Source organism: Loxodonta africana, chromosome 4, assembly GCF_030014295.1.
Source record: "Loxodonta africana isolate mLoxAfr1 chromosome 4, mLoxAfr1.hap2, whole genome shotgun sequence".
NCBI lineage: Eukaryota > Metazoa > Chordata > Mammalia > Proboscidea > Elephantidae > Loxodonta > Loxodonta africana.
Genome location: NC_087345.1, coordinates 34886459 through 34901175, shown reverse-complemented (window position 1 = coordinate 34901175; position 14717 = coordinate 34886459). Strand labels below are relative to the sequence as shown.

Here is a 14717-nt window from a genome sequence, read left to right as displayed (position 1 = left end):
AACATTATTTTAAAGCACTTTTTAAAGTTTAGCAACAGTGTACCTTTTTATTGGGATTTAGTGAAAGTTTACAGAGCAAATTAGTTTCTCACTAAACAGTTAATATACAAATTGTTTTGTTACGTTGGTTACCAACCTGCTGATGTGTCAACACTCCCCCCTTCTCCACCCCAGTTTCCCTGTTTCATTTCATCTAGTTTTCCTGCCTTCTCATCTTTGCTTTTAGGTTTTTGTGCCCATTAGTCTTGTATACATGATTGAACTTTGAAGCACATCCCTCGCGTATGTTATTCTTGGCCCTATAGACCTGTCGATCTTTGGCTAAAGGGTGAACCTCAGGAGTAACTTTAGTATTGAGCTAAAAGGATGTCTTAGTTATCTAGTGCTGCTATAACAGAAATACCACAAGTGGATGGCTTTAACAAAGAGAAATTTATTGTCTCACAGTCTAGTAGGTTGAAGTCCAAATTCAGGGTGTTAGTTCCAGGTGAAGGCTTTCTCTGTCTGTCGGCCTTCTCATCAACCTTCCCCCGGACTAGGAGCTTCTTTGCACAGGAACCCCGGGTCCAGATGAAGCGCTCTGCTCCTCACACTGCTTTCTTGGTGGTATGAGGTCCCCCTGTCTCTCTGCTCCCTTCTTTCTTTTATATCTCAAGAGGTTGCCTCAAGACACAATCCAATCCTGTAGGTTGAGTCCTGTCTCACTAACACAACTGCTGCCCATCCTACCTCATTAACATCATAGAGGCAGGATTTACAACATATAGGAAAATCACAGGATACTGGGGAATCATGGCCCAGCCCAATTAATACACACATTTTGGGGGGGACATAATTCAATCCATGACAAAGGGTGTCTGGGTCCACACTCTCCAGGCTTCTCCAGTCTCTGTCAGACCAGCAAGTCTGGTCTTTTGTGTTTGTGTATGTGTGAATTTGAAATTTGTTCTCCATTTTTCTCCCACTCTGTCCAGGACCCTCTGTTGTGATCACTGTCAGAATAGTCGGTGGTGGTGACTGGGAACCATCTAGCTGTTCTGGGCTCAGTCTGGTCGATGTTGTGGTAGTCCTTGGGACTAATCTTTCCCTTGTGTCTTTGGCCTTCTTCATTCTCCTTTGCTCCAGCCGGGATGGGACCAGCAGCTATATCTTAGATCGCTACTCCCAGGCTTTTAAGACCACATTCACTACTTACCACAGTCAGATGTAGAACATTTCCTTTATAGACTATGTTATGACAATTGAGCTAGATGTCCCCAAGACCATGGTCCCCAGCCCTCAGCCCAGTAGCTCGGTCTCTCAGGGCATTTGGATTCATCTGTGATGAAACCCTGGTGGCATGGTGGTTAAGTGCTATGGCTGCCAACCAAAAGGTCGGCAGTTCAAATCTGCCAGGCGCTCCTTGGAAACTCTATGGGGCAGTTCTACTCTGTCCTATAGGGTCGCTATGAATCGGAATCGACTCGATGGCACTTGGTTTGGTTTGAGTTTTTTTATGAAGCTTGTGTGGCTTTCCCTGGTCAAGTTTTGCTGACTTCCCCAGTATTATGTACTGTCCTACCCTTCACCATAGTCAGTGTTTTTCCCTACCCCTGCCTGTAGTTACTTTAGTATCTGAGGTTCTACAGAGAAGAGAATAAGCTTGCCTATCTAGCAAAATTAAAGTGCACAGCAAATAGGAAAAAAAAAAAAAATCCAGTTTTTCTCCAAATGCTGTTTATAAATTTGTATCACACGTATAACTTATTGTAATGTTTATGATATTTACCTTTATCCATATCTATTTCCATAACAATGGATAGACATTTGGAAAAGGGCTAATTGGAGGCAAGAGGAAGGAGGGTAAATATATAAATATATAGAAGCAGTCAAATATCAGTCCCCTGATCTATTGGAGACCAAATACTGATTCAGATTCTAGCCGTCTTGAAAATCAATCAAGCTTTTAAAAATGGAAGAGTTGGTCAATATAGCCTTTTGCAGAGGAACTTTCCACAATAGTATTGCTCTGATTGCTGCTTTCTGTAAGAACAGCCTCAGGCTTTATCCATAAAATGTTTGCCATGTAGTTTTGCCCTTGTCAGCATTTCTTTTCACTTTTTGGCTCCTGCATTGGTCTACTCTTGCACTTCCCTGCCCTTGTGTGCTGTCCCCCCTCTACCTGTGCCCCTGGTAGCTTCTGCTACTCCTTCACTCATGTGACCCTTGTCAAATCCTGAAACCTCCGGGGCCTACCTCTCTTTGTTCTTGAGCACTGCTTCTAACTTTGGTCACTTCTTTCTGCCTCCTCAGGCTGGCAACCTGCTACTAACTCTTGGTCAATTATATATTTCTTACTAATCATGCAAAGAGGGAAACTTTAAAATATCACTTCACAGAAACACGTAAAGCTATTTCCCATATTTTTTTTATGTATTTTCCTTCCTACCCTTTCGCAATCAAATTCTTGCCAGATATCGCATATCCATCTCCAAACAATGAATCTGTAGTTTCTTTTAGGGAAATTTAGAGCAGTCATTTTCAAATTGTGGTCCCTATTTGTTTTTTTTTTTATCCTATTAAGGGATCATAGAATCAATGTAGTGGATCATATGCATTTTTAAAGAAATCAAATAGAAAAAAAAAAATCAGAATGCACATATAGTAAGTGAAAATCTCTTATGAAACTTTTGTTTCATATATAAAGTTAAAAACAAATTTTCCTAGATAAGGTGATCTTCAGCATATATCAGAATTTATTTACTTGTTAGCAAGAGAACCAACAGGATGATAAAAGAGAGGGTATGGAAATGGGAAGATTAAGTAATTGGGAAAACTAAGCAGCTAGTTTTTTAAAAGAAGTGTAAAATTTCATTTCATAAGGTCATAGAAACATCACATCCATATTAGTTATTACAAGGGAAGTCTGGGACAGGATGATTTGAAATGTCCTGGCACTGCTATTAGTCAGGGGGGAAAAAAAATCTAAAAGCGAATGCTAGGACTGCATCTCTGGCTGAATAATTAGAATAACAAGATTTCATCCATCAATAATAATGTCTAGCAATTAACATGGAAGCATGAGCTGGTGTCAGGGATTAGAAGCATAGCACCAACAATTCTGATTTAAACAGGTTGCTCTGAGTCACTTCCTTAAGCTTCAAAGACACAAAAATGAGCAGTTTTCTCATTTCGTAGTGTGGGGACATCCTTCCTCCTTGACCATGAAAAATGTAGTTGATACCATATATCATAGTAAAAAACAGAGAGAGACACTGGCTTAGAGGAACTAGATCTTCTTAGACCTAAGATACTGTATTTTGGAAGATAACTTTGAAATTTATTTGGTGATTTAAATATTGATATATTTGAGCATTTATCTACTCATTGTCTCAGGACTTCACTGTGAATAACTGGCTAAAGCTCATAAACCCACAAAACCAAAACCAAAAACCTGTTGCCATTGAGTCAATTCCAACTCATAGTGAGCCTATAGGACAGAGTAGAACTGCCCCATAGAGTTTCCAAGGAGCACCTGGTAGATTTGAACTGCCAACCTTTTGGTTAGCAGCTGTAGCACTTAGACACTGTGCCACCAGGGATAAAACCCACAAGATAATAACAATGGTAAATAGAGCTTACTCTGTTCCAGGCACTTTCCTTGTACTAACTTCACAACAAGCCCATCGGGTAGGTTACTACCATTATCCCCATTTTATGGGAGAGGAAAATATGAGGCAGGATGGAGAAATTCAAGCAGTCTGACTCCAAGTCTATACTTCGAAGCGTGGTACCACACTGAGTCCTCAGATAATGGCCCTGGCTGTAGGGTCCTGTCTGTAGGCAGGATGGTAATGAAGTAAAATTAATATCTGACTTAGGGCTTTGATGTTTCCAAGGACTGAGAGGGTGGCTGGATAACATGCAGGCTAACACTATTTGACCCACCTACTTGACCTGCTTTAGCTTGTTCATTACACTGAAACAGAAATGCTAATAGGAACCTGGGATGCTGGTGGCAGCAAGTAGATATCCTCGCACTGGCAATTTTGATGAAAATTGTTTAAGTAATTTGAAGGGGAAATATCTCCATGCTATAATACTTTGGAGTTAAGTTTGTAGCTTGGAAAAGTTTAGCTTCTCAAGTATTAAAAAAAAAAACCTGTTGCCATTGAGTCAGTTCCAACTCATAGTGACCCTATAGGACAGAGTAGATAGAACTGCCCCATAAGGTTTCCAAGGAGTGGCTGGTAGATTTGAACTGCCAACCTTTTGGTTAGCAGTGGAGCTGTTAACCACTGTACCACCAGGGCTCCTGGTGAGTGTAGGGTATAAGAAATACACTATCCTATTTGACAAAATTAGTACAATGTAGTAGAACCACGTTACAAAATATTCTTCATAACTTAGTTACAAACTAAGCATCTTTTGAACAATTTCAGTACCTTGTAGCATAGACACTAAAGAGGCTGCCAGGAACTATCATTTTAATGGACCTTCCGGACGCTGGATTTTAAAATAGCTGTGAAAAATAACTGATTTAAGTCAGAGAGACATATGACTAGGAACGTGTTGCTGTTGAGTCAATTCTGACTCATAGCAACCCTACAGGACAGAGTAAACTACCCCACAGGGTTCCCAAGGAGCACTTGGTGGATTCAAACTGCCAACTTTTTGGTTAGCAGCCATAGCTGAAAACCACTATGCCACCAGGGCTTCCATATGACTATAGCTTAGCCTTAAAAAGATGTAACCATGGCCAAAGGTTTAGTGGCTCAAATTTGTCTCAAAATTACACCTTAGGATGTTTATCTTTCTCCTGCCTTGTCTTCCTGGCATTTTTAGCATCTAGGATTTCCTAGTAGGATGCTTGGGTGCCAAGTCAGCCAATTTGAGTTTCAGAATAAGATTTGGATTATGTTTATAACTTGAGCAGGCTCAAGAAATGCAACTCAGAGCGAGTAGGGAAGAGAGTCCATAAAGAATCAGTTGTTGTTAGGTGTCGTCGAGTTGGTTCCTACTCATAGCAACCCTATGTGCAGCAGAAGGAAACACTGGCCGATCCTGAGCCATCCTAACAATCATTGTTACAATTGAGCCCATCGTTCCACCTACCATGTCAGTCCGTCTCGTTGAGGGTCTTCCTCTTTTTCTCTGACTCTCTACCAAGCATGATGTCCTTCTCCAGGGACTGACCCGTCCTGAAAACACGTCCAAAGTATGTGAGACATAGTCTCCCCATCCTTGCTTCTAAGGAGCATTCTGGTTTTACTTCTTCCAAAACAGATTTGTTCATTCTTTTGTCAGTCCATGGTATATTCAGTATTCTTCACCAACATCGCAATTCAAAGGCATCAATTCTTCAGTTTCCTTTATTCATTGTCCAGCTTTTGCATGCATATGCAGCAGTTGAAAACTCTATGGCTTGGATCAGGCACACCTTAGTCTTCAAGGTGACATCTTTGCTTTTTAACAGTAGCTGTTCCCATCTCTATCTTATTATATAGATTTCAAAAGACCCACTGGTTCCGAGTTAGACAGACATGGGTTTGAATCCTTGCTCTGCCACATACTCTCTGCTTCACCTTTGACAAGTCACTTCCCATCTCTGAGCCTCAGTTTCCCCATGTGAAAAGCAGGATTATTATTAATAACAATGGCACTGTGGTGGAAACCACAAGGGTACTCCCTCCATCCAATAGATACTCTCCTATTTTCTCCCCTGGTTTTCATTTGGAACCATAGTCACCTGGAGTAAAAACTTTTATTTCCCTGCTCATGATCATTAGCCATTAAAAAATTAGAGAAATGCAAATCAAAACTACAATGAGATTCCATCTCACTCCAGTAAGACTGGTATTAATTCCAGAAAACACAAAGTAATAAATATTGGAGAGGTTGTGGAGAGACTGGAACACTTATACACTGCTAGTGGGAATGTAAAATGGTACAACCACTTTGGAAATCGATTTGGCACTTCCTTAAAAAGCTAGAAGTAGAACTACCATACAGTCCAGCAATCCCACTCCTTGGAATATATCCTACAGAAATAAGAACCTTTACACAAACAGATATATGCACACCCATGTTCATTGCACCACTGTTTACAATAGAAAAAGATGGAAGCAACAAAGGTGCCCATCAATGGATGAATGGGTAAATAAATTACGGTATTTTCACAAAATGGAATACTACACATCAATAAAGAACAATGATGAATCCATGAAACATCTCATAACATGGAGGAATCTGGAAGGCATTATGCTGAGTGAAATTAGTAAGTTGCAAAAGGATAAATATTGTATGAGACCACTATTATAAGAACTCAAGAAATAGTCTAAACACATAAGGAAATATTCTTTGATGCTTATGAGAGTAGAGAGGGAGAGAGGGAGGGAGAGGGTATTCACTAGACAGTAAACAAGAACTAGGTGAAGGGAAAGACAACACACAATACGGGAGAGGTCAGCACAATCAGATTAAACCAAAAGCAAAGAAGTTTCCTGAATAAACCAAACACTTCCAAGGCCGGAGTAGCAGGGGTGGGGGTTTGGGGACCATGGTTTCAGGGGACATCCAGGTCAATTGGCTTAGTAAAATCTATTAAGAAAACATTCTGCATCCCACTTTGGTGAGTAGTGTCTGGGGTTTTACACTCTAGCAAGCAGCCATCTAAGATGCATCAATGGGTCTCAATCCACCTGGAGCAAGGGAGAATGAAGAACACCAAAGACATAAGGTAATTATGAGCCCAAGAAACAGAAAGGGCTACATAAATCAGAGACTACACCTGCCTGAGACCAGAAGAACTAGATGATGCCTGGCTACAACTGATGACTGCCCTGACAGGGAACACAACAGAGATTCCCTGATGGAGTAGGAGAACAGTGGGATGCAGACCTCAAATTCTCATAAAAAGACCAGACTTACTGGTCTGACTGAGACTAGAGGGACCCCAGAGGTCATGGTCCCCAGACTTTCTGTTAGCCCAAGACTGGAACCATTCCTAAAGCCAAGTCTTCAGGCAGGGATTGGACTGGACAATGGGATAGAAAATGATACTGGTGAGGGGTGAGCTTTTTGGATCAAGTAGACACATGGGACTATGTGGGCAGCTCCTGTCTGGAGGGGAGATGAGAAGACAGAGGGGGACAGAAGCTGGCTGAATGGACATGGGAATACAGGGGTAGAGAGGAGTGTGAGGTCTCAGGGGGAGAGCAACTAGGAGTATATAGCAAGGTGTATATAAATTTTTGTATGAGAGACTGACTTGATTTGTAAACTTTCACTTAAAGTACAATTAAAAATAAATAAATAAAAAACTTTATTTCCCAGCATGCCTTGATGCTAGGGGAAGCCATATGATTATGTTCTGTCCAGGGAAGTGTAAGCAGAAGTGTTATGTGCAACTGCTTGTAAGCAACTTTAACAAGAAGATTGAGTCTTTCTTCCTGCTGGCTGAAATGTGGTTATGCAACTATTTTGGACCATGAGGAGAAAGCCACACGCTGAGGATGGCACAGCCACAAGAAAGAAGGAAATAGAATCACTGATGCCTGCCCTGGGTTAACCATTTCTGGACTTCCTTAAAATGAGAAAGAAATAAACTTCTTTCTTCCTTAAAAAAAAAAAAATCAGTAGCTGGTTCTTCCTTTCAGCGTGTGAGGCCTGGTTTGGAGGGAATCCAAACTGCAACAAGGGCCATTGTGTTGAGTGTAGCTGGACAGCCCAAGTCATGGTATTCAGAGGCCACAGCAGGATCAAACCTGATTCAGACAAGCATTATCAAGTACTGGAAGTCTAATCAAGCAAAGCACTCAAAAGCAAGACTCCCTCTGGCCAGTGAAAACACAAACATGGAGAGAGATGAAATAGTTCCTGGAGGTGTGTTTTTATTTAGTGCAGGAATCTAGCCTGTCTGGAAAGAAGTGCAGAGACAGTGCTTTTTTCTGAAGGTCTTAATAAGAGCTAGATTCTATTCATAGTTCCGAACAAGCAGGCTATCCTAGCAGGATACTGAAGGAAGAGTTTGGGTTTCTGGGAAAACTACCAAGTCATAATAAAAGCAGAAGCCCAGTGCTATGGACCTGGCCAACACAGACGGCGGGAATGCTGTAACTCAGAGGCATGCAGATGTTCAGGCCTCGCCTCTGAGATGCTGAATGTGGTTGGCCAAGTTAGTAGCTACAGCCTGGTCCTGCAGTTGGGGCCTGATATTCCATACAGCTTCTGGGATTTGGAGATGGCAAAGGCTGCATCAATGATGCAGGAACTGGCATCTAGTCAGCCCTGGTCCTTGTTATCCAAAGCGTGGCTGATAACCCGCATCGCTGGCATTCTCTGGAAGCTCGTTAGAAATGCAGAATCTCAGGTCCCACTCCAGACCCACTGAATAAGAATATGCATTTTAATAATATCTCCCAGGTGATTTAAGCACATTCCAGTTTGAAATGCACTGGTCTAGACCAGTGCTATTAATGCACCGTAACAGCTATAATGATAGTTGTTGGAGGAGCTACCCCATTGCCATCTGTTACAGTAGGTGCCACTGGAAACCTTCTCTGACTTCTGGGTACTATCCAAGTCAAATTTCAGAACCTCGAAGAAATGAAGTGAACATTTATTTGATGCTCTTATTTTACAGATGAGGAAACTAATTCCTATAATGCTAAAGTAACTTGAGCTATGCCACAACTCATTAGTGACAGAAATAGAAATGAGAACTTAAGTCTTCTGATTCCTAATATTGTGTTCTTGGTAACACATCCTGTAATTTAGCTGCTTACTAATTAATTGATAGAACATACTGTATGCCAGGCATTGAGTTAGCCAATTCAAAGTGAGAAAGTCAGAAATCAACTCCCTTTATTGGAAGAAAGGCTCTTCTTTTAGTAATAATAATGATAAATATCACAGTCCTCTGCCTAGCCCTTCCCATCCCTAAATGCCCTTCCTCGTATGCAATTATTTTCAGCTCTTTCAGTTGTTTTTGTTTTTATGGTATTTTCTTCCATATATCTAAATTACATGCCTCACATGTCTGTTTTTTCGAGTGGTCAACTTCACACATTACCATAGGGAGGAGGATTTAGCATTCTTATGTTAGCATCTTGCCCCTCGCCTCACATGCTCTTCCCTTCCTCATTTCCCCTAATAGAGTTATGTCACAATTCTCATTTAAATCGTAGTGTGTGTTATTATGACTACGTAAATAGCTCTCACAGCTGAGCCAAATAAGGCACCATTTCCCTTCTTCCTGTCTTTATCTTCTTTCCTGGAGTTTAAAATTGCCCTATTTTTGTTTAACTTAGTGTGCTATATATTTTAGAATATCTAACTCTTCTCAGACTTTCATAGAACTATGTAATTCATCTTCATATGGTTAAACTCATGAGACACTCAGTTCTGTTTTGGAGACAGACTTCTTAGAATCTCTATCCGTTTGCTTCAGACTGGACTCGTTGCTCTTGAGGCCTGGTGTCAACTATCCTTTTAAGACTTACATCCAACATCCTCCTGAGAATTCCCTCATCTCTCTCCTAGGTTGGGTTGCCTGTCCCTGCTTACTTATGTTGGATAAAAACATCTTCCAACTTCATGATAAAAGGTATATTCTCATTACATTTGTTCTTATTATTCAAAGGACTCACCAGACTCCACAAAAATGTATTCATGAAAGACTCAAATAAAGGTATGGCAGAAAAAAGAAAGCATGAGTAATCTTAGGGAGATCTGAGATGTGTAGGAGCAGATTCCAGGGGCCTCTGTCGGTTACACAGGACACATTTTATCTATGGATCGTGAACGACCAAAATTTGGTTAGATACTTTGATCTCAAGAAAGCTGCAGTCTCATCTGAGGCGTCGTCTCCTGTAATTATCTGTTCTTATAGCCAAAACAAGGCATGGGAACAGACTCAACAATAGAAATGAAGACATAATAGAAGCCAGGTACAAATCATCGATATGTATATTTTTTATAAAAAATGCTGACAAGATGCTACAGGCCTCCCTGTGGTATATTTCAGACCCTATGGCTTCTTATTGTTCTTAGTCACCATGGAGTCAGCTCTAACTTATGGTGACTTTACATATAACAAAGCGAAACAGTGTCTGGTCCTGAGACACCTTCATGATTATTGGTATGCATGAATCCATGTTGTGGCTATTGTGTCAATTCATCTCACTGAAGGTTTTCTGCATTTTCCACGACGCTGTACTTTACAGGAGCCCTGGTGGAGCAGTTGTTAAGGGCTTGGGCTGTCAACCAAAAGGTCAGTTTGAATATACCAGCCAACTCCTTGGAAACCCTGTGGGACAGTTCTACTCTGTCCTATAGGGTCATTATGAGTTGGAATGAACTTGATGGCAATGGTTGTTTTTTTTTTCCTACTTTACCAACCATGATGTCATTTTCTAGTGATTGATCTTTCCTGATGATGTATCCAGAGTAAGCCAGCCAAAGTCTTGCCATCTTCGCATCTAATGAGAATTCTAGTTGTATTTCTTCTAAGATTTATTTGTTCATTCTTCTGACAGTCCGTGGTCTATTCAGTATTCTTCACCGAAACCATAATTTGAATGCATCAATTCTTCTGTCTTCCTTTTCGTTTGTCCAGAATTTGCATGCATATGAAACGACTGAAAAGGCCATGAGTTGAGTCAGGCACACCTTCGTTATCAAAGTGACATCTTTACTTTTTAAAACTTTAAAGAGGTCTTTTGCAGTAGATTTTCCCCATGCAATGCATCATTGGATTTCTTTAAAAAAAAAATATTTTGTTGTTGTTGAAAATATACACAGCAGAATATACACCAATTCAACAATTTCTATATGCACTATTCAGTGATATTGATTACATTTCACCCTCCTTTTCTGAATTGTTCCTCCTGCATTAATATAATCTCCCTGCCTTCTAAGCTTTCTACCTAACCTTTCAAGTTGCTGTTGTCAATTTGATCCCATATACATAGTTCTATAAAAAAGCACAGTGCCCAAGGTAGACATTCTTTACTAATTAAGTTAAACTCTTCTTTGGTTTAAAGAAGATTTAAGGGGTATTTTTGGCTTAAGGTTTAAAGAGTTATCTCAGGGCAATAGTTATTTCAGGGGTTCATCCAGCCTCAATGAAAGAAAGCCTGGGTTCAATGATAATTTGAAATTCTGTGCTGCTTTCCTTATTTTGATCAGGATTCTTCTATAGAATATTTGATCAAAACGTTCAGTAATGGTAGCTGGGCACCATTCAGTTTTTCTGGTTTCATGGCAAAGAGGAGGTAGTTGCTCCTGGAGGCAGTTAAGCACACATTCCATTTCCGTGTCCTGTTCCTGACTGTCCTTCTTCCTATGTTGCTAGGTGAGTAGAAATCAACCGTTGTACCTTGGATGTCCACTTGTAAGCTTTTAAGACCCCGTGCACTACACAGTGAACTAGAAGATAGAAAACAAGGTGATATTAGGCCAATTAACTGGGATGTCCCATGAAACCATGACTCTGAACCAAGAAACCAAATCCCATGAGGTGTTTGGTTGTACATAAGTAGCCGCAACAGCTGCTCTTCTGTTGTTGTAAGTAAGTATATATATATATATCACACAACTTGACTGCTGCTTCCATGGACATTGATTGTTGATCCAAGTAGAATGAAATTGTTGACAACATTAATTTCTTCTCCATTTATCATGATGTTGTTTATCAGTCCGCTTGTAAGGATTTTTGTTTTGTTTTGTTTCATGTTCAGGCATAACCCATACTGAAGGCTGTAGTCTTTGACTTTCATCATTAAGTGCTTCTTTTTTTTCTTGGCAAGCAAAGTTGTGTCATCTGCATATCAATGGATGTTAATAAGTCTTCCTCCTATTCTGATGCTGCATTCTTCATATAGTCCAGCTTCTTGGATTATTTGTTCACCATACAGATTGAATTACTATGGTGAAAAGATACAACCCTGCCTCATAGCTTTTCCAGTTTTAAACCATGCAGATCACTAGTTGGTACATTCCATTCAGATTTGGCGAACAGTCAATACCATCAGTACACTCCCTAGAGATGATTACAGTGTTGCAACAGACTGACTGAAGTTAACCCTGTATTTACACTGGACGTAAAAAGACCTTGGATATATGGGAAAAGTCTTTATTTTAATGCTTAGTTCACTGTCTGGTTAGGTACAGAATTCTAGGTTGAAAATTATTTTCCCTCAGAGTGTAGAAGGCATCCATTGTTTTATGACAATCCTGCATCACTACTGAGAAGTCTAATCCCATTCATGTAAAGATTTCCAATTCTTTATATGTAACTTCTTTCCTCTGGAAGCTTTGGATATCTTCCCTCTGTCTCCCGTGTTCTAAAATCACATGATGTCTCTTAGTGTGGGCCTTTCATCCATTGTGCCCCTATTAATCTGGAAAGTAATATTCTTCAGTTCACAGATATGTTCTTTTTGATAATTTCCTGACCCTGATTATTTCTGTACTTTCTGTTATTCAGTTAGTGAACCCACTGGGATGCGTCTAATTTTTTCATCTTTCCCACCCCCTATTAACTATCTTCTTAAATTTAGACTTTAATTTGGGGGAGATATATTCAATTTTATATTTCAAATCTTCTATTGATGATTTGTCCCTGGGTGGTGCAAATAGTCAATGTGCTCAAATGCTAACAAAGATTAGGGGTTCAAGTCCACCCAGAAGCACTCAGAAGAAGGGCCCTCCAAACGTTATAATTTTTTTTTTTTTTTGCCAACTGGGCAACTTCCCTCACTATTTTCATAAGCGAGGTATGCCTGCGTTATTGTGTGGGTATGTTATTTACGTGGGCATGTTATTTATGAAAAATATGCACTTCCAAAAAACTGAGCCATTGAAAATCCAGTATAGCACAGTTATGCTCTGACATACATGTTGTTGCCATGAGTTATATCAACTCAACAACAACTGGTTAAGTGCTTATTGATTACTTAGTTGTGATTTTTTTAATGCTCAGTGCTGTTTCTCGTCCTCTGTTTCATTTTTAATAGCACTATGTTCTTGTTTCACAGTTGCAATATTGTTTTTCTTCTCTCTGCGGATATTAATTATGGATTCACAGAAGTTTTCTTCTGCTCTCTGTCTTGTAACTGATTCTGCAAGTTCCTTTCTCCTATTAATTTTGGTCTCTGCCTTTCATGTCTGTTGACTTTTGGCTGTCCATTCATGTTTGGAGTGAGGGACTAAAGAGCGTATTGGGTCAGGCTCATTGATTTATAGACCTCACTGTGGTGTAACTGCATAAGGAGCTAGCAGTTTCATTGCGGGGTACCAAAATGTCAGTGTCTGTAGGTCTTTTTTCTTTGCCTGGTGAATTTCCCTGGAGAACTCTTGTAGACTCCCGCCTAGAGAAGGGTTATAGAAAGCCTGTTTTTCTGGGAGATACAATAGGGGAGTACCTCATGTTCAGAATACAGACTTTCACTTCATTCCCCTGATTTCAATGCAGCATTTCATCCCAGTACCTAATGTCTCTGAACATAGAGCCTCTCTGATTTAACCTCAGCAGAGAGCAAAATTGAAGAAGTTCAGCCAGGAGAGTGGAAGTGAGGGAAGGGGCAATTCCTGGTTGCACGGGCTCAGAGAAGAAATTGGGGGATAGTGTCTAACTTCTCCTATTTGTAGCTCACCCATTCTCCCACCTTCTCAGATACCAGATGCCTCTGATTCTTAAGCATCTTCCGTGCTTTCTGTTGGCAACCACTCTGAAGGCACTTAGGGCACAACCTTTGCTTTCTGCTGAGTCCGTAATATTCTTGCGAGTGCTTTCTGTCCTTCAAAGTGTTCAAATCTCTTGTCTGCCTCACCTCCTCAATTTGTTCTGCCTGTCCATGGATTTATGCCTTTTTTAAAAATCCCTTTGCACATATTTTAGTGTAGTTTGCAAGGACACGGAGATAAATAAAATGCATGTGTTTAATTAGTCATTTTTGACTGGCACCTTTGAGCCTTCCCTTTCTTATAATCAAAATGAGGTACTTTGATAAAAGCTAACACTCTATGAATCTGAAATTCTATGACTCCATGACTGTAAATAAGTGCTTCATTGTATGGAAGTGATTCTAAGAATTGCCAGAATTCAAACCATATGGGAATTACTACAGCATGGGTCACCAGGAGAGGTTTGATCTTAGAAGTGGGGACAGGGACAGTGTGTGGGGGGATTGGATGGATGAAGAGAAGAGTCAGGGAAAAGCCTAACTGAATGCACAGAAAGGCTGTGACCAAGGAAGGGAAAGGCACACACGGAGGAGTAACAAAAAGCAAAAAGTTGGATATTCACCAGGTATGTATTCAGTGTTTGCCCTAGAGGGCCTGGATTTTCTGGATGGTGCAAACAGTTAATGCACTCAGCTGCTAAACAAAAGGTAAGAGGTTCAAATCTACTCAAGGTGCCTTGGAATGAAAAGCCTGGTGATCTAAAACAAAATTTTTTTGTTGTTGTTGTTGAAAACACTATGGAGCACAGTTCTACTCTGAAATACATGGGATTATCGTGAGTCAGAGTCAACTGGATGGTAACTGCTTTTTCTGGTAGAGGCCTGCCTGGAAATGCGAAAATTGAACTTAATTGCAGTAAGAAATGTCACTCTTGAAAAATAATATAATATTGTTACCAAAAAGTATTTATTTTCATATAAATTTAGCACAATTCTTGTTCATATCATTTCTCTTTAAAGTCAATTGAAAAAGAATAGTTATTCTAAAGA

At 40.1% G+C, this 14717-nt stretch overlaps 1 protein-coding gene across 2 annotated transcripts in view; it reads left to right on the top strand.

The window, feature by feature from the left end:
- CFAP54 (cilia and flagella associated protein 54) overlaps positions 1-14717 on the top strand; it is a 462482-nt gene that overhangs the window by 393873 nt on the left and 53892 nt on the right. The window lies entirely within an intron of this gene.